The sequence below is a fragment of the Sus scrofa genome, chromosome 17 (genome assembly GCF_054392235.1).
Source record: "Sus scrofa isolate SSC_HxYL_T2T_F1_AM1 chromosome 17, Sscrofa_HxYL_maternal_Yorkshire_Landrace_v2.0, whole genome shotgun sequence".
Classification (NCBI taxonomy): domain Eukaryota; kingdom Metazoa; phylum Chordata; class Mammalia; order Artiodactyla; family Suidae; genus Sus; species Sus scrofa.
The window spans coordinates 19,800,228-19,827,179 of record NC_139399.1 but is presented as its reverse complement, the minus strand read 5'-3'; the positions used below and the strand labels follow the sequence as shown (position 1 = coordinate 19,827,179).

At 42.4% G+C, this 26,952-nt stretch overlaps 1 protein-coding gene across 3 annotated transcripts in view; it reads right to left on the bottom strand.

Annotated features, from left to right (window-relative positions):
• The window catches only part of PSD3 (pleckstrin and Sec7 domain containing 3), a 626,723-nt gene that overhangs the window by 484,101 nt on the left and 115,670 nt on the right, over positions 1 to 26,952 (bottom strand). The window contains exon 1 of one of the 3 annotated variants that reach the window (XM_085004352.1): positions 19,280 to 19,376. The exons of the other annotated variants lie outside the window; for them this stretch is intronic. The gene's annotated coding sequence lies outside the window, so the exon portion shown is untranslated. Of the gene's footprint in view, positions 1 to 19,279; positions 19,377 to 26,952 lie in introns of those variants that run through there. 3 annotated transcript variants of the gene reach the window in all.

The following is a 26,952-nucleotide window of genomic DNA, read 5'->3' as shown; positions in this document are numbered from 1 at the left end:
ATGTCCCACCTTCCCCTGGGTGGGGTCGTCCCTTGTCTGGGTCCTAATCTGCTCTTATAAGGACACCAGTCATATTGGATTGAGGTCCACCTATCTGACCTCATTTTGCCTTAATTACCTCTTTAAAGGCCCAACCTGTGAATCTGGGTAGCTGGGTGGGTGGGGAAACAGCTGAGCCCATAAGAGGCCCTGAAAGGAGGGGGATTTCTCCAAGGAGGAGGAAGCTTCCAGGACTTTCCTGTGCCTCTAAGATCTGTAAGAGAGGATGATGAAAATGATACTTTATTTTCTTATCTAATTAAGGGGTGGAAACCTAGATATTTTTTCTCCTCAACTCTTGAGCCTACATAAAAAGGTGGGAGAGCGATGTCCTGGCAAAACCCAGTGTCTGAAGCCAGACTCCCTGCATTTGAATCCCATCCGGGCCACTCATTAGCTTAACCGGTTAATGAAAAACAATCATGACAAAGGAAGGAATGGAGCAATTAAAACCCTCAGCTTCAGCCAGACCCAGGCAGAAAGGTGAAACTCTGGAAGAAGGCAGGATCTTGAAAACGTAACGCTTTTGTTCAAACAAGCCAGTCAGTTTGTGACAAGAGATTGCAATCATTCTTAGTTCAAGAACTCATTACTTAGGAGTTCCTGTTGTGGCCCAGTGGAAATGAATCAGACCAGCATCCATAAGGATGTGGGTTCAATCCCTGGCCTTGCTCAGTGGGTTGGGATCCAGCGTTGTTGCGAGCTGTGGTGTAGGTTGGCAGCTGCAGTTCTGATTCAACCCCTAGCCCAGGAACTTCCATATGCCAAGAGTGTGGCCCTAAAAAGCAAAACAAACAACAACAACAACAAACAATTACTTAGGGCATAGGTCAAGAGGCCATGTCAGCTCAGCTACGTTAGTCTTTGAGGTTTGCAATTTGCAAATTAGAAGAAAGAAAGTGATCTAATTTAAGTGACCCCACTACCCCTGAGCCTGTGAGGTGGGCACCAGTGTGCTCTTTGAACTGGACATAGAAATGCAGTGGGTCTACATATTTCACCTACATCCCCTCCCGGCAGACAAATAAATAATGGTTACGAGACTTAGGAAATGAAAAAGGGATAGGATTAAGGAAATGGGCTGAAGACCTAATCACACGCCTCCTCTCCTAACAGTCTCAGTGTCCAGAGGATGGAACCAAGCCTCGGGAAGAGAAGAGTTTGTCCAAGGTCATTGGTCCATAAGATTGAGATAAAACCTGTGACTCCGAACTCCAAGTCCAGTGCTTCCAATTCCACCAGAGTTGACCCCAAACCTCCACACCAGATAACCCTGAGGCACCAGGCAGCAGTGCCAGCGGTAGTAAAACCACCTGGTGGAAGCAAAACTTCAAGTCTCAAAAAGAGAGGAGCTTTTTTCTATTCACTGGCGTTGGGGCTCTAAGAGGAGAGACCAGGTCCATTGCTCCCCTGACCTCAGCCCCCATGCCTCCTCCACTTGGCCTCAGATGTAGTGCACTTGTGGACAAGGAGAGTTTCTAGCTAGGAGACTGAAAGGGGAGGCGAGTGAACTGGAAAATACCAGAGCGGTAGTGAAGAGGAAGCATCTTAGGAAATTGACCCCATAAAGCTGTTTCTGAACTTTCTGCCTCAAGCCTGACATGTCTAGGCAAGGCTTTGGTCCTAATCAGCATATCAAAGACTGAGTCAAAGGAGAGGCTCAACCCAGGTCCACATTGATTTGAGTGGTTCACCAGTGGGACAAATTCAATCATTGCTGGAGCTCCCTTTTAGCCTAACATCTAAAGATCAGGCATTGTCGCTGCTGTGACTCTGGTCACAGTTGTGGTGTGGGTTCAATCCCTGGCCTGGGGCAGTTTTGCATGCCCCAGGTGTGGGAAAAAAAAAAAAAATCATCAATTCTGCTGCAAAAACTTTGAAAACTAATCTGACATTGGAATCACAGACTGCAAAAAGTGGGTTAGAATTTGTTGTCTTAAAAGCAATGTTTTTCATATAGTTTAAACAAATCTTAGACTCAAAAAGTATATTCAAAATGTCTAGGATACAACCCAAAATTCCTTGGCCTGCAAGGAATCAAGAAAATCTCAATTCACAATTGGCAGATGACAAAAATCAGATGACATAGATCCTGGAATTATCTGTCAAAAGACTTTTTTCTTTTCAGGGCTGCACCTGGGCCATACAGAAGTTCCCAGGCTAGAGGGCAAATCGAAGCTGCAGCTGCCAGCCTATGCCACAGCCACAGCCAGATCTGAGCCATGTTTTCAATCTACACATAGATCACAGCAATGCTGGATCCTTAACCCACTGAACGAAGCCAGGAATTGAACCCACATCCTCATGGATACTAGTTGGGTTCGTTCCCACTGAGCCATGATGGGAACTCCTAACAAAAGACTTTAACACAGCCATTGTAAAAGTGCTCAGGAGTTTCGGTTATGGCTCAGTGGGTTAAAAACCCCACATAGTCTCTGTAAGGATTCAGGTTTTATCCCTGGCCTCACTCATTGAGTTAAAGATCTGTCATTGCTGCAGCTGTGCCATAAGCTGCAGCCGCAGCTCAGATTTGATTCCTGGCCCAGGAACTTCCATATGCTTCCAGTGTAGCCAAAAAAATTTATGCATATATATGTAAGTATTTTAAAAGTAAGGGAGTTCCCATTGTGGCTCAATAGGTTAAAAACCCGACATAGTCTCTGTGAGGATGTGGGTTCAATCCCTGTCATTGCTCAATGGGTTTAGGATCTGCATTGCCACAAGCTTCAGTGCAGGTCACAGATGTGGCTCAGATCCAGTGCTGCTGTGGCTGTGGTGCAGGCCAGCCGCTGTAGCTCTGATTCAACCCCTAGCTCTGGGAACTTCCACATGTGGCAGATATAGCCATAGAAAGAAAAAAAAAATAATAAAAGTGCTCAAATAAGTAATTGCAAACACTTTTGAAAGAAATATTAAAATAGAAAGTATCAGAAAATATAAATAAGATCAAGTGGGAATCTCTTTTTTTTTTTTTTTTTTTTTTTTTGTCTTTTTGCTATTTCTTTGGGCCGCTCCCGTGGCATATGGAGGTTCCCAGGCTAGGGGTCTAATCGGAGCTGTAGCCACTGGCCTACGCCAGAGCCACAGCAACGCAGGATCCGAGTCGCATCTGCAACCTACACCACAGCTCACGGCAACGCCGGATCCTTAACCCACTGAGCAAGGGCAGGAACCGAACCCGCAACCTCATGGTTCCTAGTCGGATTCGTTAACCACTGCGCCACGACGGGAACTCCCAAGTGGGAATCTTAAAAATGAAAAATAAAATAACCTAAGTTTAAAAACTCAGTGGGGTGGAAAAGAATCAATAGAACTATTCCTCTTTGCAGACTGTGATTGTCTATGTAGAAAATCCCAAGAAATCTACAATAAAACCCTTAGAACTAATAAGTGAATTTAGGACAACAAGATACAAAGTATACACACACAAGATTTTATATATAAATTATATATAATTATATATAAATATGTATATTTATTTTTGGCTGTGCCTGCACATGTGGAATTTCTCAGGCCAAGAATCAAACCCATACTCAGCCATGATCTGAGCCACAGCAATGACAATGCCTGATCCTTAACTTCTAGGCCACCAGGGAACTCTACACAAGTCATATTTCTTTATACCAGTAATATACAATTGAAAACTGAACATTATAAAACAATACCATTTACTTTGGAAGAAATAAAAAAAATTCTGGAACTACATAGTGCTGATGGTTGCATAACCTTGTGGATGTATTGGATGTCACAGAATTGTATACTTTAAAATACTTAAAATGGTAAAATTTGTTATGTGTTTTTTTTTGTTTTTTGGTTTTTTTTTGCTTTTTAGGGTGTCACCTGAGGCATATGGAGGTTCCCAGGCTAGAGGTCGAACTGGAGATGTAGCTCCTGGCCTTCACCACAGCCACAGCAACATCAGATCTGAGCTGTGTCTGTGACCTACACCATAGCTCACAGCACGCCAGATCCTCAACCCACTAAGTGGGGCCAGGGATTGAACCTGTGTCCTGATGTATGCTAGTCAGATTCATTTCTGCTGAGCCACAATGGGAACTCCTGTTAAGTGTATTTTATGACAATTTTAGAAAGAAAAGAATCAACACTAAAGCAAAAAATATACCATTTAAAATAATCTCAATATTTAGGTATAAGTCTAAAAAATGTTTAGAAGCTATATGCTGAAAATGTCCATAAAAGAAATCAAAGACTGAACTCTCCCACTTAAACAAAAATTAACTAAAAGTGGACTTAAATGTAAAAGCTACAACTATAAAACTTTTAGACGTAATCAATTGAAAATCTCATGACCTAGAATTAGGCAGAGTTTTTAACACGATATTCCATAAGCATAATCTATAAAATTTTAAAAGGGATAAATTTTAGTTCATCAAAAAATAAAAATTTTGGTCTTGAAAGACATTACTAAGAAAAGGAAAAAAGTTGCAGACTGATAAAATATTTACAAGCTTCATATCAGACAAATGACTTGTATCCAGAATATGTAAAGAAAACCCAAGCCTCAACAGAAAGGAAGAAAAATTCACATAGTAAATGGACAAAGAAAAAAAGGAAGCAAAGGACTTGACCAATGATTTTACTAAAGAGGTTGTGAGGATAGCCATTAGGGAAGGGGCAAGCTAAACCATGATGAGATATTATGAATGGCAAAGATTAAAACAAACAAACAACAAAAACAAAACAAAACAAAAAAACAGTGAAAATACCAAATTCTTGTGAGGATAAGAAGAAACTGGATCACTCAGACATTGCTGGTGGGAGTGCAAAATGTCAGTCTTCCTGGAAAAACAGCTTGGCAGGGTGTTTTTGTTTTTGTGTTTATAGAATTAAATATACTCTCACCATCATGACCCAGCACTCTCACTCCTAAGTACCTTCCCTGAGGAATGAAAACATGTTCACACAAAGCCCATACATGAACGTTTAGAGCAGCTCTATTCATACCTCCAAAGCTTGGAAACAACCCACATGCCTTTCACAGGATTAAGAATCCGTGGAACATCTGTAGAGTGGAATTCTCAGCAGTAAGAAGGAACAAACTATTGATACATGCCATAACCAATCACTCAGCTGAATCTCAAATCATTGAGATTTGCTAGGTGACAGAAGCAAGTCTCAAAAGGTTACATGCTTTAGGATTCCATATTTATGACACAACTTAAGAGACAAAACCATTATACTGAAGAATAGAGGAATGGTTTTCAGGAACTAGGCATGGGGGAGGGTGTGACTCCAAAGGGACAGCATGAGGTTTTTGGTTGTGATTGCATATTTATGTGTGTATGTGTGTGTATTATATATGTATATATGTGTGTGTTGAAAATTCATAGAACTGGGAGTTCCTGTTGTGGCTCAGCAGGTTATGAACCTGACTAGTATCCATGAGCACGCGAGTTCAATCCCTGGCTTCTCTTGGTAGGTTAACGCTCTGGCGTTGCCCTGAGCTGTGGTGTAGGTTGCAGTGTGGCTCGGATCTGGTGTTGCTGTGGCTGTGGCATAGGCCGGCAGGTGCAACTCCTATTCTACTCTTAGCCTGGGAATTTCCATGTGCCTCGTGTGTGGCCCTAAAAAAGAAGAAAAAAAAAAAAAAATTCCCAGAACTGCATACACACGTGCCAATTTTATTTATTTTTAAATTTTTTATTTTTTTGCTTTTTATGGCCACACCTGTGGCATATGGAAGTTCCCAAGCTAGGGATTGAATTGAAGCTGCAGCTGCCAGGGATTGAACCCACATCCTCATGAATACTAGTCAGGTTTGTTACTGCTGAGCCACAATGGGAACTCCCCTACTTTTACTTTATGATATTTTTTTTAAAGTGTTGCCTACTCTTGCCAGCAAGGCCCAACTAAAATATGACCAGTATCCCTTCCCTTTCCCTGAATTTAAGTGATAAGCACATTGTTGCAAAAGTCCTCTGAAGTCTGGAGATGTTTCTGGAAATTAGGGAATGGTGCTGGCTCCTTACCCAGATATTCTCCATGGTGAGTGTCTGAGCAGTACCTAGGTCAGGAGGATGACAGGGGGCCACAGTGTGGAGCACACGTAGGAGAAGGTGAGGGGGTGGCCACTCCAGTTCTCCATGACTTTGGGACCCAGCTGGTCTCCGTGACCCAAGTGAGGTTAGCTCAGGGATGGCGCCAAGGGCCTGCCCTGTGATCATGCTGCCAGGCAGAGTTACCCGGCCTGGAAGGATACATCATGTGCTGCTGGCAGGAGCCACAGGAATGTCTGACTGTCCTCCACTGGTCTTTTGGTTGAGCTGGACAGGAGCTGAATCCTGACCATGAAAACTCTGTGTGCACCTACGCTGAAATCTCTACTGTAGGAGAGACCGTTAAAAGCAGAGCAACTGAGGTCAAAGTCATGGGCTCATCCCTCCACCCAGATGGCACCCAGCTGTGGTTGAGTCTGCATCATCATGCAGAAGCCAGACCAGGGAATGGCACGGCAACAGGGGCTGGCCAAGGAGCGGCCACCCCAAGGCTGCTGGATTCCATCGACTGCCGTCACCCTGGTAGGAAGATGGTCCCCTGCCCTCCAGCTCTCCTGCTGCTTCTGCAGAGGGTGCAGCTCAAAGGAAAAACAGGGTGAGGAAAGCAGAGCATGCAAGCTCTGCCAAGCTATGTCCTACCCAGAGCGGCAGCTGCTCCAGAACAGAAAACTATCCTGAGCAGGAGAGTGAGACACTTAAGCGTTTCAAAAAGTCTAGCATTTAGACCAGTATCAGATGGGACTGAGGTGTTTTATTCAATGAGATGAAATAGAACCCCCCCTACTCGCCCCCACCTGCCCCAGGACCTACGGAGATTATGAGAACAAGTTTATTGTCAGCTATTCAAAATGTTAAAAATGTTGGAGTTTCCACTGTGGTGCAGTGGCTTAAGAATCCGACTGCATTGGCTCAAGTTGCTGCAGAGGTAAGGGTTCAACTCCTGGCTCAGCACAGTGGGTTAAAGGATCCAGGCTTGGAGTTCTTGCTATGGCAAAATGGGATCTGTGGTGTCTTGGGAACACTGGGGTAGAGGTTCGATCCCTGGCCTGGCACAGTGGGTTAGGATCCGGTGTTGCTGCAGCTGTGGCTTAGGTTGCAACTGTGGCTCGGATGTGATCCCTGGCCTGGGAACTCCACATGGCATGGGGTAGCCAAAACAGGAAAAAAAAAAAGGGATCCAGCATTGCCATAGTTGTGAATTCAACCCCTGGCTTGGGAACTTCCATATGCCACAGGTGTAACCATAAAAAAATGTTCTATGTTCGTGAATAAACAAGGGCCTACTATAGAGCTCTGAAAATGATATTTAATATCCTGTGACAAACCATAATGGAAAGCAATAGGAAAAAAATATATACATATTATACATATGTGTATATATATATAACTGAGTCACTTTGCTATATGGCAGAAATTGCCACAACATTGTAGATTACCTAGACTTCAATAAAATTTTTTTAAAAAACTTCTAAGTTTATGGAGTGTTGAGTTGAGAGCTTCAGTCTCTCCCACCCCAGAAAGAATTGAAAGCTTAGGAAAGAGATTCTGGAGGAAATGAAAAGAGAGAGCAAGGAAAGAAAGTGGAAGTCATGGGAAGCGGCAGGCTTTCCTTTCTCTTGCATCACCTTCCCCTTCTCTGCCTGCTGAGTCATACAGCTCTGAGGCCAGCCTCTGGTCCAGGTACCTGCCTGATGGCTTCTGCCGCCAATTACCAGGGGAATGTTTGGCTTATCTCTGTGCCAGAGCTGCATCCCAAGCAACTGCCATGAAACCTAGGGAAGCAAGTCTTCCCTGAGGGCTTTTGACCAAAGGCAGCTCCAAATATTGCTGACCTTTCAGGACCAACCTTTACATTTATTTACTTAATTTTGTTTTTGTCTTTTTAGGGTTTCACCCATGGCATATGGAAGTTCCCAGGCTAGGGATTGAATCAGAGCTGCAGCTGCCAGCCTACACCAGAGCCACAGCAACACAGGATCCGAGTCGCATCTGCAACCTATACCACAGCTCATGGCAATGCTGGATCCTTAACCCCCTGAGCAAGGCCAGAGATTGAACCTGAAACCTCATGGATACAAGTTGGGTTCGTTACCACTGAGCCACAATGAGTACTCCTACTATTCTTTAAAAACCTAAATTTTGGAGTTCCCACCGTGGTGCAATGGGATCGGCGGCATCAATGGGTTAAAGGATCTGGTGTTGCTGCAGCTGTGGTGTAGGTTGCAAGTGTAGCTCGGATCTGATCCCTGGCCCAGGAACTCTATATGCCATGGGGTAGCCAAAAACAACAACAACAACAACAACAACAACAACAACAACAAAAAAAAAAAAACACACAAAACAAACAAAAAATACATAAAGTAAAATAAAAATAATAAAATTGTGGTACTGCCTAAGGCCCTCATTTTGGGGAAACATTTTTGGGGAAATACAAAATCCATATGTATTTCATGTAGATGTTACTATAAACATGTAATGAACCACATTGGAAAAATTAGTCTTTTTGAAGAAGCCATATTATTTGATTTGGTCTGTTTTGCCCCAAATGCAAGGGAAAAGAAAATTCAGAACCATTTGAAAGTAGTCAAGAAAAAAGCTGATCAGCCCTGCAAAAATGAAGGTGCTAACAGATTCTCAGCAAAAATCAAAGAAATGAACTAGAGGGCATGTGTGAGACAGTTAGACTTGGAGGATTGGGAGTTAACTTTAAAGACAGAGAAAAACAGCACTAATTCTTAGCCGGCCGTTTATTTAAATTTTGTTAAAATCAGAGCTGACGATCCTTTTGACTCTGACAGACACTCCTGTGTCTCTAAAGATAAAACACTATAGTTTCTGAATAGAGGAAAACCAAGTCTTTATTAATCTGAGTATTTTCTAAATTGAGTGTTCTAATTAGCTGGTTTTAATTATAGCTTACCAAGCATTAACCAGTAAAATTTTAATTTTTAATAGTTATTGTTATAGATATCACAACATCGTAAATCAACTCTACTTCAATAAAACTTAAAAAATGAAAATAAATTCAAAAAATAACATTAAAAAAACTTTTGAAAACAATGAAGGTATAATTTTCTGTCCGAGTTAGCACAGAATACCAAATGTTATGTTTCTTTGATTATTTGTGAACTCGTGGTGGCCCAGGCTAAATCATTCTCACGATTTCAGCTTCCTGAGCACCTGTCCTGAGCTGGCCCTCTGCTTTTCCCATGCAATCCCATTCTCTCTTCCCACATTGCAGGGAGACAGGCATTATCCCCCTTGTGTAGATGAATGAATGGAGCCATCAAGAAATGAAATAACTCGGCTGGAGACAAGCAGTGAGTATAATAAGGACCCTCAGCCTTGTCCGTCTGATTTCCAAGTTCACGCTCTTAATCCCAAGTGTAGCGGGAATGCTGTGCACAGAGTCCTGGCCTGAGGGGCATAGTCAGCATAACATTCCTTTGTCTTAAATCTTATGAGCTGTGTTTTACTTTTCTTTTTAACACTTTATAACCTGGCAATTTCCCTTAAGCCTTAGATACAATACAAAAAGTAATTTAAGTTAATTGAGGCCTACAGGTAGCTGAACTCTAGTTAATTAAGCTTTAATGGCATGTAATTCCTAACAATTAAAGATGATTTTTAGGGAGTTCCCATTGTGGCACAGTGGAAATGAATCTGACTAGTATCCATGAGGATGTGAGTTCGATCCCTGGCCTCGTTCAGTGGGTTAAGGATCCAGCATTGGGAGTTCTCATTGTGGCTCAGTGGTAACAAAACCAACTGGTATCCATGAGGATGCGGGTTTGATCCCTGGCCTCGCTCAGTGGGTGTTGCTATCAGCTGTGGTGTAGGTCGCAGATGCGGCTTGGATCCCGAGTTGCTGTGATTGTGGTGTAGGCTGGCAGCTATAGCTCCAATTTGACCCCTAGCCTGGGAACTTCCATATGCCCTGTGTGTGGCCCTAAAAAGCAAAAAAGAAAATCATCTTTTTAGGTATGCACCTGGATAAAGTAGTTTTGGTCATGGTCATGCTTAAATTGCTTCTTTTGAAATTAAGCTGGAAACATTTTAATAACACAGGAGGAGTCTAAAAGTGGCCCAGCAAACCCTTCTCCTGAATGTTGTGAAGTTGTCCTGAGCCAAGGTGTTTGGGTTACCCCCTGGAGAACTGCTCAAAGTGTAAGGATGAAAATTCCTCCCTCTTACAGTTATAATACTTCCTCGCTATAACTACATTTTCCTTCTAAGAATTGAGGGGGAAAAAAAAAAAAACCCTGCTAGAATCAATGCTTTTGTGGCTAGAATTATTCTGTTATTAAAACAGTGAACATCTTTTAATGTTGCCATCTGATTGATACCAGGTGGAACCGTATTAAAATCATAGAGTTATATTACTCAAGGCTTACTATAAAATTAGATTACACAACCCATCTCACTTCTGAGAAAATTTTACTTTAAGGAGATGTTACTTCTCACAAATCCTAATAACCTCTGACTGTGTAGAAACCATTCCATCTGCTTCTTTCCTGAATTAGAAAGCAGCTTGTTTTCCTTTCACAAACATTACCATCTGAAGGACAAAGGGGCAATGCAGCCATTGAAGATTTCTTAGCTCATCAGGTGGCACAGGGCCTTCCCCTGCCTTTGCCCCCAACTTGGCCAGCATCCTTCCTCCTGAGTCAACAGACTGCGGTATAGCCTCCTGCACGCACATCCAGGGTTATCGCCAACTAGGTGCGAGGTCATGATCTTCACCTCCTGTACCTTCATTTCTTTATTAAAAACTCTTTTATTATAGACTTGCACACCTGTAACACTTTTACAATCCGTTCATTTGGTGTGTGTGTGTTTGTTTTGGCCTCGCCTGAGGCATGAAGTGCCCTGGCCAAAGACTGAACCATGCCACAGGAGCTACCCAGGCCACTGCAGTGACAGTGCCAGATCCTTAAACCCCTGAGCCACACGGGAACTTCATCCCTTGATTTCGTTTATCTGTAATAGACAATACCATACTTGATGGGGCTCTTGTGAAGATTAAATGAAATAATGCACATAACACGATGATGTATAATAAAGGCTCAATGTACAATCTCCCAGGTCTTAACCTGGAAGAAATAGAAACCAGTACTGAAACTGAATCAGCAATTTATTTATTTATTTATTTATTTATGTCTTTTGTCTTTTTAAGCCCGCACTCATGGCACATGGAGGTGCCCAGGCTAGGCAGCTAGCTAATTGGAGCTATTGCTGCCAGCCTATGCCAGAGCCACAGCTACACCAGATCTGAGACGCATCTGCGACCGACACCACAGCTCACGGCAATGCCAGATCCCTAACCCACTGAGCAAGGCCAGGAATCGAACCCGCAATCTCATGGTTCCTGGTTGGAGTCATTTCCGCTGCACCAAGATGGGAACTCCTGAATCAGTAATTTAAAAACACAAAAACCCAAAGTCCAGAACCAGATGTCTTGATAGGTGAATTCTATCACATATTTAGAGAAGAATTAACAACTATTCTTCTGAAACTATTCAAAAAATAGCAGAGGAAGGAACACTTCCAAACTCGTTCTATGAGGATGCTTACCCTGATAACGAAAACCGAAGATACCACACAAAAAAGAAAACTACATGCCAATATCACTGAGGTACATAGACATAAAAATCCTCAACAAAAGGATTTAGCAAAACAAACAAACAAACAAACAAAACCCCTAACAATACATTAAAAGGATCACACACCATGATCAAATAGGATTTATTCCAGGGTGCAAGGATTTTTCACTATCTGCAAATCAATTAATATGATACACTACAGGGAGTTCCCATTGTGGCACAGCAGGTTATGAACCTATCTAGCATCCATGAGGATGTGGGTTTGATCCCTGGCCTTGCTCAGTGGGTTAAGGATCTGGCATTGCCATGAGCTATGGTATAGTTTGCAGACGAGGCTCAGATCCTGTGTTGCTGTGGCTGCGGCAAAGTCTGGCAGCTACAGCTCTGATTCAACCCCTAGCCTGGGAAATTCCATATGCTGAGGGTTTGGCCCTAAAAAGCCAAAAAAAAAAAAAAAAAAAAAAAAAAGATACACTACATTAATAAATTGAAGAATAAAAACCATATGATGGAGTTCCCATCGTGGCACAGTGGAAACGAATCCGACTAGGAACCATGAGGTTGCGGGTTCCGTCCCTGGCCTTGCTCAGCGGGTTAAGGATCTGGCATTGCCATGAGCTGTGTGTAGGTCACAGACGCAGCTTGGATCTGGCATTGCTGTGGCTCTGGCGTAAGCCAGTGGCTACAGCTCCGATTAGACCCCTAGCCTGGGAATCTCCATATGCTGCAGGTGCAGCCCTCAAAAAGAAAAAAACAAACAAACAAACAAACAAAACAACAACAACAACCCAACCATATGATCATCTCAATAGATTCAGGAAAAGCACTTGATAAAATTCAACATCCATTTGTGATTAAAAAAAAAAAAAATCTCTGGAAAGTGGGTAGAGAGGAAACTTACCTCAATATAAGAAAGGTCATATATGACAAACCCACAGCTAATATCATACTCAACAGTGGAAAGCTGAAAGCTTTTCCACTAAGGAGCAAGACAAGGATGCCCACTCTTGCCACTTCTATTCAACATAGTTTTGCAAGTCCTAGCCACAGTAATCAGAGAAGAAAAGCAAAAGGAATCCAAATTGGAATGAAATAGGTAAAACTGTCGCTGCAGACAAAAGTGTTTGCTAACATGGGAGTTCCCATTGCGGTGCAGGGCACACGAATCCGACTAGTATCCGTAAGGATCTGGGTTCAATCCCTAGCCTTATTCAGTGGGTCAGGGATCCAGTGTTGCCATGAGCTGAGTGTATGCCAGCAGTTGCAGCTCTGATTTGAACCCTAGCCTGGGAATTTCCATATGCCTCAGGTGTGCCCTACAAAAGCAAAAAAAACAAAAAACAAAAAACAACAACAAAACAGTGTTTGCCAATATGATGCTATATATAGACAATCCTACAGACGTTACCAGAAAACTACTAGATTTCATCAGTGAATACAGTAAAATTGCAGGATACAAAATTAATACAGATAAATAAATTGCATTTCTATATACTAACCACAAAGAATCAGAAAGAGAAATTAAGGAAACAATCCCATTTACTATCATATCGAAAAAAATAAAATATCTAGGAGTAAAGGTACCTAAGGAGGCAAAAGACTTTTACTCCAAAAACTGTAAGACACTGATGAAAGAAACTGAAGACGACACAAACAGATGGAAAGATATACCATGTTCCTGGATTGGAAAAACCAGTATTGTTAAAATGACCATATTACCCAAGGCAATCTACAGGTTCAATGCAATCCCTATCAAATTACCAATAGGATTTTTTCACAGAACTAGAACAAAAAAATTTTTTAAATTGTATGAAAACATGAAAGACTCTGAGTAGCTAAAATAATCTTGAGAAAGAAAAATGGAGCTGGAGGAATCAGGTTTCCCAACCTCAGACTACTACAAAGCTGCAGTCATCAAAACAGTATGGTATTGGCACAAAAACAGAAATATAGATCAATGGGACAGGATAGAAAGCCCAGAAATAAACCCACATGTCTGTGGTCAATTAATTTATGACAAATGAGGCAAGAATATACAATGGAGGAAAGACAGTCTTTTTATTAAGTAGTGCTGGGAAAACTGGACAGCTACATGTAAAAGAATGAAATCAGAATATTCTCTAACACCACACATAAAAATTAACTCAGAATGGATTGAAGACCTAAATATAAGACCAGATGCTATAAAACTCTCAGAGCAAAACATAGACAGAACTCTCTTTGACATTAATTGCAGCAATATTTTTTGGATCTGACTCCTAAAAACAAAAATAAACAAATGAGACAAAATTAAATTTAAAAGCTTTAGCACAGCAAAGGAAATCATCAACAAAACAAAAAGACAACCTACAGGATGAGAGAAAATATTTGCAAATGATGTGACTGACAAGGGATTAATTTCTAAAATATACAAACAGCTCATACAGTTCAATATAAAAAAAATCCCAAACAACCCAATCAGAAAATGGACAAAATACCTAAATAGACATTTCTCCAAAGAAGACTACACATGCCCAAGAGGCACATGAAAAGATGCTCAACATAGCTAATTATTAGAGAGATGCAAATCAAAACTATAGTGAGGTATCACCTCTTCCTGGTCAGGGCCATCACTAAAAAGGCTACAAATAATAAATGCTGCAGAGGGTTTGGAGAAAGGGAATCCTTCTACACTGTTGGTGGAAATGTGACTTGGTGCAGCCACTGTGGAGAACAGGATGGAAGTTCCTTAAAAAACTAAAAATAGAGTTGTCATATGATCCAGCAATCCCACTCCTAGGCATATATCTGGACAAAACTTTCATTCAAAAAGACACATGCACCCCTATGTTCATAGCAACACTATTCACAATAGCCAGGACATGGAAACAACCTAAATGTCTATCTACAGATGAATGGATAAAAAGATGTGGTACATATATACAAAGGAATATTACTCAGCCATAAAAATGAAGAAATAATGCCATTTGCAGCCATATGGATGGAACTAGTGTTTCTCATACTAAGCAAGTTAAGTCAGAGAAAGACAAATATTGTATGATATCACTCATATGTGGAATCTAAAAAAAATGATACAAACAAACTTTACAAAACAGAAATAGACTCGCAAAGAAAAATTCAGTTACTAAAGGAGGTGGAAGAGGGATAAATTAGGAGTTTGAGACTAACAGATACACACTATTATATGTAAAATAGATAAGCAACAAGGACCTACTGTATAGCATAGGGAACTATATTCAATACCTTATAATAAGCTATAATGGAAAAGAGTTGAAAAGTATATATATATACGCATAGCTGTGGCTATAACAGTATATAACTAAATCATTTTGCAGTATACCTGAAACAACTAAATCAACTATACCTCAATAAAAAAAAATAATAATAAATGCTCTTTTTAAATAATGTTAGCTCTTATTAACCTGGAGAGATTCTCCTGGTAGGAAGCTTTCCCCACCCACTTGGACCAGGTTGAGTACCCCCCACTACACATTTCTGCAGCATCTTGACCTTTCTTGTCACATACGTCACAATTTAAATTACCTATTCAATGCCTTTTTTCTCAGCTAGATTAGACACACGGAAGAGCAGGTCTGACTTTTTTTTTTAAATTCCTAGTGTCTAACACAGAGCCTGAAAATGCGTATTTGTTAGTGATATACTGCTGATGAGCTCTTTGGGCAAACTATCAGTTTTAAAATTTGGTCAGTTTGCAGAAACCAGGAACCGAGAGAAATTGGTATTGTGCTACACCTCCATTGTGACACAGCTCAGAACAAGGGACACGTGCGGGACTGGAGGAAAATCCCTTCCATCAGGTGGACATGTGGGAAAGGCTTTCTGATAATGACGTGGAAGAGAATGGTCTTCCACAGGCTGAAATTTCAAGTTCATAACTCAGGCCCAAGTGCTGGGAATATAGAACTGACCACCCTGCCCCCAGTTTTGGCTTCTTCCCGGATTTGGGCTTCTTTGCAGCCTGCATCTCAGGAATACCTACCCAGAGGGTGGGTAGTGCAGGGGGAGGTTTAGTGATGGCAGAGCTGAAGTGGGCAGAGCTAAGGTCAGGAGAGTCAGATGGAGAGTCTTGGATTCTCACTTTCATCTTCCTTCTTCACAATGAGTGGAGGTGGGACAAAGAGCTGGCGGTGTACTTCAGGACAGGGACACAGAGGTAGTTGGAGTTGGGCTCCTGTGACTGTGAGGAGATGCTGGCACTCCCTTTTGGCACCTCTGCTTCTCCTCAGGGGTTGCCCTGGACAGACGAGCAGTCCAGGAAGTCTTCCCCACTGTCCCCATCATCCCTGTCACTGTCCTGAGTCCCATCTCCCAAATCCTTGTTATACCCCATAACTGTATAGAAATGTCTTAAGTATCCATCACACCCCGCCCATAGCTCTAAGGGAGACGCTTCACACACCCTGAATTCATATCAAGCTAACGTAAGGCAAGTTCTTTTAAGTGGTCTAAACTCAACAGAAAAATAGCCATCTGGCATCATAATTATTTGCTTTCACCAGCTAGAATGCAAATGTCATTAAATCTTTACAACAGTTTTAGCGAGTGCCATTCATTTTCACCTGTGGTTTCAAAGACGGACACAGGGGAGTTTTTCAGTTTAGGATGAAGGATAGATCTTATATTGTACATGCTACTGGGACCTACTGGGCTATGAAAATGGAGTGAAGCAGTTTCCACAAAGGCTTAGCTTGCTTGAAATAACTTAAGAACAAAGCTTCATTCTTCCTATGGGGGAAGGGAAAGGAAATAGGAGGACTGGAAGAGGGAGCTGGTTAAGGAGCCAGTCAACCAGACTCAACGGAAGTGGTTGGGCAGAAGCTGGACTTATGCAAAATTCCACAAATTATGCAAATATTAAGTGCAAGTCTATGCAGATGTGGATCCCCCCTCAATTAAAGAAGATAAAATTTGTATGTAAATACTTGAAACTGAGTTGCAAGTAACAGGGCAGTCTATCACTACAATAATTTATCTCCTCTATCTCCTTTGTGCAGGAACTGTGATAAGTGCTGATATCCACTATAAAAAAGGATGCTCATGAGAGTTCCTGTCATGGCTCAGTGGTAACAAATCTGACTAGCATCCATGAGAACGAAGGTTCAATCTCTGGCCTCGCTCAGTGGGTTAAGGATCTGGCGTTGCCATGAGCAGTGGTGTAGGGTTGCAGACACAGCTTGGGTCCCAAGTTGCTGTTGCTGTGGCTGTGGCTGACAACTGCAGCTCCGATTAGACCCCTAGCCTGGCAACTTACATATGCTGCAGGTGTGACCATAAAAAGACCAGAAAAAAAAAAAAAAAGGATGCTCACAACAATGGAGGCATATAAAGAAAGTGAGGCTCAGAAAAGTGAAACAGTTTGCCTTTGCAAAAGTGAAATAGATCATTCAGCTAGCTGAACTTCAACAACACCAGACCCAACTCCAGACAGGAGTTGCTAGATTAAACACACTGCTGTGGCTTGGGTTTTATCCCTGGCCCTGGGGAACTTCCACGTGCCATCGGCTTGGCCAAAAAAAAAAAAAAAAAAAAGGGACAACAGTTAAGTTTGAGTTTCAGATGAATGAAAAATAATTATATTAAAAAGTGTGACTATGTTCCCAATATTGATATTTTTATTTGCTAAATTTGGCATTCCTACTTCAAATCTCATCCTTTAAAGCTATTCTTTTATTTTTCTTTTGGCCACACCTGCAGCATATGGAAGTTCCCAGCCCAGGGATCAAATCGCCACTGTAGCTGCAACTTATGCCACAGCTGCGGCCATGCCAGATCCTTAACACTGGGCATTGAATCTGCAATGTTACAATGGATTTTTAACCTGCTCTGTCACAGCAGGAACTCCCTTTAAGGCTATTCTTAAGTAGTATGGAATTTTGGTTAGGAGTGAAATGGCCTATGTGTGATATTGTGATGTACAATAAGAAATATGTATTTGGTATTGTTTATTCCTGACTCAGAGCTTCTAGAACTTTTGGAATTTCCTAAGTGATAAGATCCATAGAGGTGGGGTTCCCTGGTGGCCTAGGGGTTAAGGATTGGTCATTGTCACTGCTGTGGTGTGGGTATGATCCCTGGCCTGGGAACTTTCACATGCCCTGGGTGAGGCCAAAAAAAAAAAAAAAAAAAAAAAAATCCATAGAGATGTTTTTATTATGTTAATGAAAGGACTTTGGGCAGGCTCCTAAGGAAGTGAGCTGGTACCAGAGGAAGGTGGGTGATCAGAGAGTTGGGACTTTCAGCCCCCCTCCCAACCACATGGACGGAGGGAGAGGGGCTGGAGCTTGAGTTCAGTCACCAGTAAGTTATTCAATTACACCTGTGTAGCAACACCACCATAAACCCCCAAAGGATAGGGTTTGAAGCGCTTCTGGGTTGTAAGCACCTGAAGGTTCAGCTCCCTCCCTTTCAGCCGCACCCCTTTGCTGTATCTAGGGAGGTTTCTGTGCCCAGAGCACAGGTCTCCTCAGGGCGTTTCCCTTTGTTTAGACACATGGAAGAGCAGCAACAAGTGTCAGGAGAGGAGAGGAGGGTGGCTGAGCCCAGAGAGGGGTAAAGAACCCGTGACTCCTGGGGGCCACTGGGGGGCAGCGTCTGGGTGGTGGGGAGCAGGGTGGAGGGTGGGAGGGGAAGTTTTATGCAGGGGATAAAGTGGCAGGAATTAAGGGGAGGTGGCTCTGTGTATGAAATGACACAGTGAAACTGCTGGCCTGGATTTGACTGACTTGATTATACCGCCTCCCACTTGCTAACCTTGTGTTTAGGACCCTGAGGCACATGACGTCACTCTTCCCACTACGACGAACTCTTTTGTTTTCCTAGATTTCCAAGCTTAAATGATTTTCTTTTTCTCAAGATCCCCTCTGTTCTGGATAACGGATGATGAATTTATAGTGAATTCAAATATTACGTGTGTATATAACAGAACTTACGATTCAACAAAGAAAACATAACCCTTGTCTTTAAAGGCGGAGATGGGGGAGGGTATTCGAGCAAACAGAGGAGAAAGGCCCCGCTCTGTTCCCCCATCAGGCTTACATACTTCCATGATGTCACTCTTCTTTTTTTTTTTTTTTTTTTGTCTTTTTGCCATTTCTTGGGCCGCTTTCACGGTATACGGAGGTTCCCAGACTAGGGGTCTAATCGGAGCTGTAGCCACCGGCCTAGGCCAGAGCCACAGCAACACGGGATCCGAGCTGCGTCTGCGACCTACACCGCAGCTCAGGCAACGCTGGATCCTTAACCTACTGAGCGAGGCCAGGGTTGGAACCCGCAACCTCATGGTTCCTAGTTGGATTCGTTAACCACTGCACCACTATGGGAACTCCCATGATTCACTCTTGCAGAAGCACGGAGTCCAGCCCCAGCCTGGGGCACAGAAGCAGTGCAGGGCCTGGGCTGGGATGCAGTTTGGGGAAGGTTGGGGGGATGGAGATTTAATCCAAGTGGGGAGTCCCTTGGCATCTTCAAGTTACATGCCAGGCATGCTTTCAGGCACTTTAAAGGTTAGAACACACTTAATCCTTGTTTTCTATCCAGCAGGTCCTCATTTAACTTCCATTTTACAGATGAGGAAAGTGAGGCACAGAGAGATTAACTCACAGAGGCCACCCTGGAGGAAGCAGCAGGAGGAGCGGGCTTCTCACAGAGTTTGGCTCCTGGATCAGCTCTCCAAGGCTGTGCTCATGCTGACCACGTGCTGAAGGACAGACATGAGGACAAGACTTCATTAACACTTTCTTATCCTGACATTCCTGGATCACTGTTAGCACAGCTGAGACTGAATTTCTTGCTGGTCCAGTAGGAAGGGGGTTTGCAGCTAGCTTTTAATGTGATTTTAAAAGAAGAATGAAGTGGGTCTCTCTCTGAGCATGTTGATGGACTTTGATACCTGCTCTAGTTATTGTTCAGGAATAACTTACTTTGTTCTTTTTCCTGTTGTTAACAGAATAGAAACCTGTTTTTTGCTTTGTTTTGTTTTGTTTTTTCATGATGCAAATACTGTTCCACTAACACCAGCAGCAGGGACAGGTCTGGTGAGACAGCAAAGGGAGAGAAATGAATGCTACAAATTCTTGGGCTGGTCTTCATGATTAAGAGGCTTGAGAGCTCTTAAAACCCGTATGATTTTATTTGGGAGGGAAAGAGGCAAAAAAGCCAATCTGTATGTTACTGTTGTGAACCAACATATTGTTAGTAACACAGATTTCTATGTGTCATTTTTATTGACCACATACCAAGGCACAAAGAAAGCCTCAACAAATTTAAGATTATAGAAATTGCTTCAAGGCATCTCTTCTGACCCTAATGGCATGAAACTAGAAATCAACCACAGAAAGAGCAACAAGAAAAAAATAATTACATGGAGCTTAAACAACATGCTACTAAAAAACCCCAGTGGATCAACAGTGAAATCAAAGAAATGAAAAAAATTCCTTGAGGCAAATGACAATGAAAACACAACCATACAAAATCTACGGGATGCAGCAAAAAGCAGTTCTTAGAGGGAAGGTCATAGCAATACAGGACTTCTTTTAGAAACAAGAAAAATTTTGGAGTTTCCATCATGGCTCAGCAGAAACGAATCTGACTGGTATCCACAAGGATGCAGGTTCAATCCCTGGCCTCATTCAGTGGGTTAAGGATCTGGTGTTTCTGTGAGCTGTGGTGTAGGTCACAGAAGAGGCTTGGATCCTGCATTGCTGTGGGGTGTGGTGTAGGCCAGCAGCTGCAACTCCAATTCTGCCCCTAGCCTGGGAACCTCCATATGCCACGGGTGTGGCCCTAAAAAGACAAAAGAAAAGAAAAGAAACAGAACAGGGAGTTCCCGTTGTGGCACAGTGGTTAATGAATCTGACTAGGAACCATGAGGTTGCGGGTTCGGTCCCTGCCCTTGCTCAGTGGATTAACGATCCAGCATTGCCGTGAGCTGTGGTGTAGGTCGCAGACGCGGCTCGGATCCCGCGTTGCTGTGGCTCTGGCGTAGGCTGGCGGCTACAGCTCCGATTAGATCCCTAGCCTGGGAACCTCCCATATGCTGCAGGTGTGGCCCAAGAAATGGCAAAAAGACAAAAAAAAAAAAGAAAGAAAGAAACAAGAACAATTTCAAATGAACAACTTAACCCACTACCTAAAATCATTAGAAAAAGACAAACAAAACCTAAAGTCAGCAGAAGGAACAAGATAATAAACATCAGAGGAAATAAAATCAAGATTAAAAAAAAAGAAAAAATCAATAAAAGCAAGAGCCGATTCTTTGAGAGGGTAGACAAAATTGACAAAGCTCTGGCCAGGCTCACCAAGAAGAAAAGAGAGAAGCTCCTGCTTCCCTCGCCAAAAAAAAAAGTAAAAGAGGAGAGAAATCACACCGATACTACAGAAGTACAAAAAACTGTAAGAGAATACCATGAACAATTATATGCCAACAAATTCAACAGCCTAGAAGAAATATATAAGTTTCTAGAAACATACAGCCCACCAAACTGAATCAAGACAACATAAATAATTAAACCGAAGAAGTGAAGTAGAATCCATAATAAAAATTCCCTACAAACAAAATCCAGGGCCAGATGGTCTCACTGGGGAATTCTACCAAACATACAAAGAAGAACTTGTACTAATCCTTCTCAAACTCTTCCAAAAGATGGAAGATGTAGGAACACTCCCAAAGACATTCGGAACCTCATTTTTGTTCGGGAGTCACAGTTGGTCTGCTCCCAGCCTGGATCCCCTGCTTCCATTTGCTGTCCACACAGCAGGATCCTTTGTGTCTGTGGCAAGATACAGTGCCACAGCTTTGCTCATTCATAGAATCACCCCAGAGTCAATCAACCTCCCCCTCCCTGCAAGAAATAGATTCCCAATCAATGATGGGTCCAGCCTGCAGAACCCTTTCTTGAGTCTCTGCATCTCTGAGCAACGCCTCCCAGAGTGGCCCTATGCAGTTGCCATCAAGCCTGCCACCTGAGAAAAGAAATGGGCCAGGTCCTGTGCAGTGCCACTGCTCTCTAAGGCACGGACGTGGACAGTGTCTAGATTTTCTGGTCCTGGTTTCCAATTCTTCAATGTTGCATTAAATGATACATATTTTTTTTAATGCTGGAATATGTGCTTCTCTCACAATACTTTATTCTTTTTGGTAAATGTAGTTTACCATATATATGTATTTTGTGTGTGTGTGTGTGTGTGTGTGTGTGTCTTTTTAGGGCCACACCCGCGGCATATGGAGGTTCCAAGGCGAGGGGTCTAATCAGAGCTGTAGCTGCTGGCCTACACCACAGCCATGGCAATGCAGGATCCGAGCCACGTCTGCAATCTACACCACAGCTCACCGCAACACCGGATCCTTAACCCACTGAGTGAGGCCAGGGATCGAACCCACAACCTCATGGTTCCTAGTCGGATTCGTTTCCGCTGCGCCAGGATGGGAACTCCTAGTTTACTATTTTAAATGTTTTATCCTTTTGAATAAAAGGCATAAACATAAGCCAGAAAAAAAATTCACTCTCTACATATGTGATCACATAGCTGTCATGTTCCTTCATGAAGAATAATGAAATTTATACATGAACTCAGCAGAAAGCACAGAATCAAATTCTATTTACCTTCTATCCATTCACCAAGTTTCCTTCCTTCACTCAGATGGCCCATCTCCATTAAGCTTCACCTGACTAAATGGATGCTGATTTTTCTGCTCCAAGTATGATGTGCGAGTGGTAACTTGCACAATTTTCCTATTCAGCCATCACCCCACTGTAGGCCTACTCTGATTATTACACAAAGTAGTAATACTACTACTATTATTACTATAGCAGTAACCATATACTACTATAATATACAAATATAAATGAAATCGTCTTTATTCTGCTGTTTCTTGCACACATACATACATATATATATACACAAGAAACAGCAGAATATTGTATATACATACATATGTCTAAAAATGCCTCTTTGCCTATATGTTTGTCTACCTTAAACATTAAGCTTGTAGAAAACAGGGAAAGACTCTTCTGCCTCTGTTTTGTGCTTTATAAAGGACCTAGAGAAACATTTAATAAATTCTTTTAATAATGTGTAAAGTAACTTACAGATACTCAACAATCCAATTCCTGACCTTACTTTTAGTTGGATTTATGTCGTGCTTTTTTTTTTTTTCCTCAAAAAAAGGCTGTAAACAACAAGACAACACAATAAGCAAAGGCTGCCAGCCCTTGGTGGCTCACAGAACAGCATAAAGAGGGTGGAAGAGTAGTTTGCCAAGAACAATAAGGAAAAGCTCATTTACTCAAACATATTAACGATGAGAATGGAAAGAATTTTGCTATTAGCTTTCTAAAACGGCATGAGAAGTAGAACGATTTATTTAAGTTGAAAATATTTACTTTGTAGGTTGTTTTAAGCATGGAGTAAAGCTGGTTCTTTAGGAGAATAGTTACCACTATTAGGGGTCATTATTCACAAAGATTATTCACAAAGTAGCTCCAGAAAACTAGGTCACCAAACTCAGCCAGAGAGAAATATTATTGTAATTCCTTGGCTAGGGGCCCACCCAGAAACTCCTTAAATATTAGTCTAAGTCACAAGAGAAATACGTTTTCATAAAAACACCAGTCTGCTAAGTTTATGACCCCAAAGATAGTGCGAAATTTTATTCAACTTTGGATGGACTCCAGCATTGCCACCCACCCCTTGCTCGCCAAGTCACCAGTGTGAATGGCCCCCCTTTACTGCTTTACAAATGTGCAGCAGAGGGGTGAAGGCACATAAAGAGAAGAACTGAAGGAATAGTAAAAGAGAAGGTCATTTGGTGGGCTTTTGCCATAGTCTAGAAGTTAAGAAATTTTTACAGAGCTCCTATTATGTGTTTTGCAACGCTCAAAAAGAAAAGGAAAGTTTTTCTACTTAAATCATAAACACTGTACACTGCAAAAAATTTAATTAAAAAAAAAATTTTAAATGCCTGTGGCCCATGGAAGTTCCTGGCCCAGGGACTGAATCTGAGCCACAGCTGCGACCTGAGCCGCTACTATTGGATTCTTAATGCACCGGGCCACAGTGGGAACTCCCAAATTTAATTTTCTGAGGTTACAGATGTTGAAAAGATCTGCTCTATTGTCTCTCATTAGAATGCAGCTTCCTTTGGGGGAAATCTCAAATCTTTGAGTAACTGGAGTTTTCTCCCCTTCATGGGGGTCCTCATGGCATCTCCAAACCTCTACAGTTCAGAACTAAAGCACCTTGAAGGAAGTGAGAGCTTCCTATGTTCTGAGGGAGAGAAGTGGTGTGCCTGCCATCAGGCCTCTTTGACAAGACCAGGAAATGGGAGGCAGGGCTATTAAATCCTGCCATCTGCAGAGTAACCCTCGGGAAGTTACCTCATAATCACACACACCCTTCCCTTCATTTCTGTATTTCTCTCCTGTTTAAAACTCTCCAAAGTCTCCCCACTGTACTTAGAATAGATATCAAACGCCTCATCAGAAACTAAGAGCCCCTGTGGGATCGGGCCCTGCCTATGGCTCTGACTTTCCCAGTAACTTCGCTCCCTAGTGACCCTGTGGGTATTCGGGACTCTTCTGACCCCTGCCTGGAAACTTCCCTCCCTGATCTGCCTGTGGTTGCCTCCTGCCTGCGACTCCAGTCTCAACTCTGAGGTCACTTTCTCCCATCATGCAAACTAAACCACTCATGCTGGCACCCTTCCCCCATCACTCCCTTCTGTTTCATTTTCTTCCAAACACTTGTCACCATCTGAAGTCCTCTGTGTTTACCACTCCCAGTGGACGCAAGGACTTTGTCCTACTCACCGTGGTACCCTAATGCCTAGAACAGTGTTGGCCATGTGGCCGGTGGTCAAGAAATTAATTTTGTGGAAGTTCCTGGGCCAAGGATCGAACTGGAGCCACAGGAGAGACCTGAGCTGCTGCAGTGACAATGCCAGATCCTTAACTCCCTGTGCCACAAAGAAACTCTGAGAAATATTTACTGAATGAAAGAATCCAAAAGTTATTTGTTCAGCAAATTTATTCAACCGTAGCATGGCCATAATCGTAAAGTACCATCTCTGAACACACAAAATCAGAGGAAAGAAATCCTTAGTAAAACTTGTGAGGGAGTTCCTGTTTTGGCTCTGCAGTAACGAATCCGACTAGTGTCCAGGAGGATGTGGGTTCAATCCTGGCCTTGCTCAGTGGGTTAAGGATCTGGCATTGCTGGGAGCTGTAGTGTAGTTTGCAGACACAGCGTGGATCTGGTGTTGCTGTGGCTGTGGTGTAGGCTGGCAGCTGTTCCCAACCCCTAGCCTGGGAACTTCCATATGCGGCCCTAAAAAGCCAAAAACAAACAAAAAGACTTGTGATATTGGAGTTGCTGTCGTAGCTCAGTGGTAAGGAAGCCAACCAGTATCCATGAGGACTTGGGTTCGATCCCTGGCCTCACTCAGTGGGTTAAGGTGCCTGCATTGCTGCGGCTGTGGTGTAGGCCAGCAGCTGTAGCTCCAGTTCGACCCCTAGCCTGGGAACTTCCATATGCCTTGGATGCGGCCCTAAAAAGACAAAAACAAAAAAGAAACTTGTGGTATTTTCTGCCAATTGAGCCACTCAGTCCTTCATAGAGAGTCTTTTTACTTTTACTTTACACAATTAACTAACTTGCCTTACATTTTAAACAAATTTGCTGTCCAGTTTCCTGGCCTGTGGTGGATTAAAGTAGTATATTAGAAGTAGACACACTCATAGCAGCAAGAAGGGATAGGCCAGCATGGAGGAAACTAAACGATTACTAAAAAGCAACAAGAAGTCAAGAGAGCAGTGTAGCAGGGGCATTAAGTATAGAGGCAAATAACCCTGTAGATCTAAAGTTGGCAGCAGGCGATACTGCCGTTACAGTAACTGCTTAAGTTAAACAAGAAAATGAAGTAATGTTGTATATTTGTATATGTTTCTAAGGAAATAGGGGAATGGTAAATGCTAAGTGCTCCTTAGAAAAGTTATTATCCAAACAGTTATTTCTACTGTTATTTTCAAGGGCAAGCAAAATTCGGTTTTCTAAGAGAATTGAGTTCTGTGATACAGATTAGAGGAATTCTCCCTCCCTTTCTTTCTTCTTCCCTCACTCTGTCCCTTCTCACAGTTAGAACTCTGTAGCTAACCATGTCTCTTTAACTTGAGCAGTTAGAAAGCACGCAGCCAAATTTAATTTTCAAACGCACTGGCTCTGTTGGCCTTTATGGCATATTCTTTTGGGTTCTTTTCCTGATCTTGACCTGATCTTTTCTTCATTCTGACAATTACATTTTCTTAGAACTGATTCTTTATTACCATTTACCTTCGCTTTTTTTTTTTTTTTTTTTGCTTTTTAGGGCTGCACCTGCACCATATGGAAGGAAATTCCCAGGCTAGGGATCTAAATAGAGCTACAGCTGCTGGCTTACACTACAACATGGGATCCGAGCTGCATCTGCGACCTCACCACAGCTCACGGCAATGCCGGATCCTTAACCCACTGAGTGAGGCCGGGGATTGAACCCACATCCTCATGGATGCTAGTCAGAGTCATTTCCACTGCGCCACAATGGGCACAAGTCCACTATTATTTTTCTCATGTGTGCTATAGCTGTGGGGCATTTTAAATCCTTTCTAGAAAAAAATTAAGTGAGCTCTCAATGCTTCTGGCATGGGATGGATAGGGTAACATTTTAATTGTTGCTTCATCACACACTGAGACTGAGCACTCAGCGAAAGGTAAGCCAGCTCTGTGCTGATACAATGGAATTGTCAAGTGATAGAACATTGCAAGGGCTTGACTAGTGCCCTGGAGCTTTCAAGCTTGATTTACTGGACCTGGTTATTGAAAGGTTAATACAAAAATCACACATCCTGAAAATTGAGAGTTAAATTCCAAATCGCTAAAATTGACTAAATATAATCACAGGAAATGTGTGCAACACAAAGGGCAGTCAAAAAAGAGGCACAGCTGCGGGCTGCTTTAGAATGAAGGAAAGTGCTCTTCCCCCCACTGCAGGCAGACCTCTGGTCCAGCCACGGTGACCACGAAGAGTCCAGGTTCTTTCCTTTGCCCACCTCATGTTCGCACTGAGACGGTTCTGTTCAAGGAACATGGCTTCTCTTCACTGTCTTGCATTGTCTTGACTTCTCAGATACTGTGAGGAACCCAGGAGTGGCTTTGACTTGGCACAGATCACACACACAATCTGAGGAGGTATTTGGCTAACTGCAGAACCCCACTTTTGCCTGTGGACTTACATTTGTGTA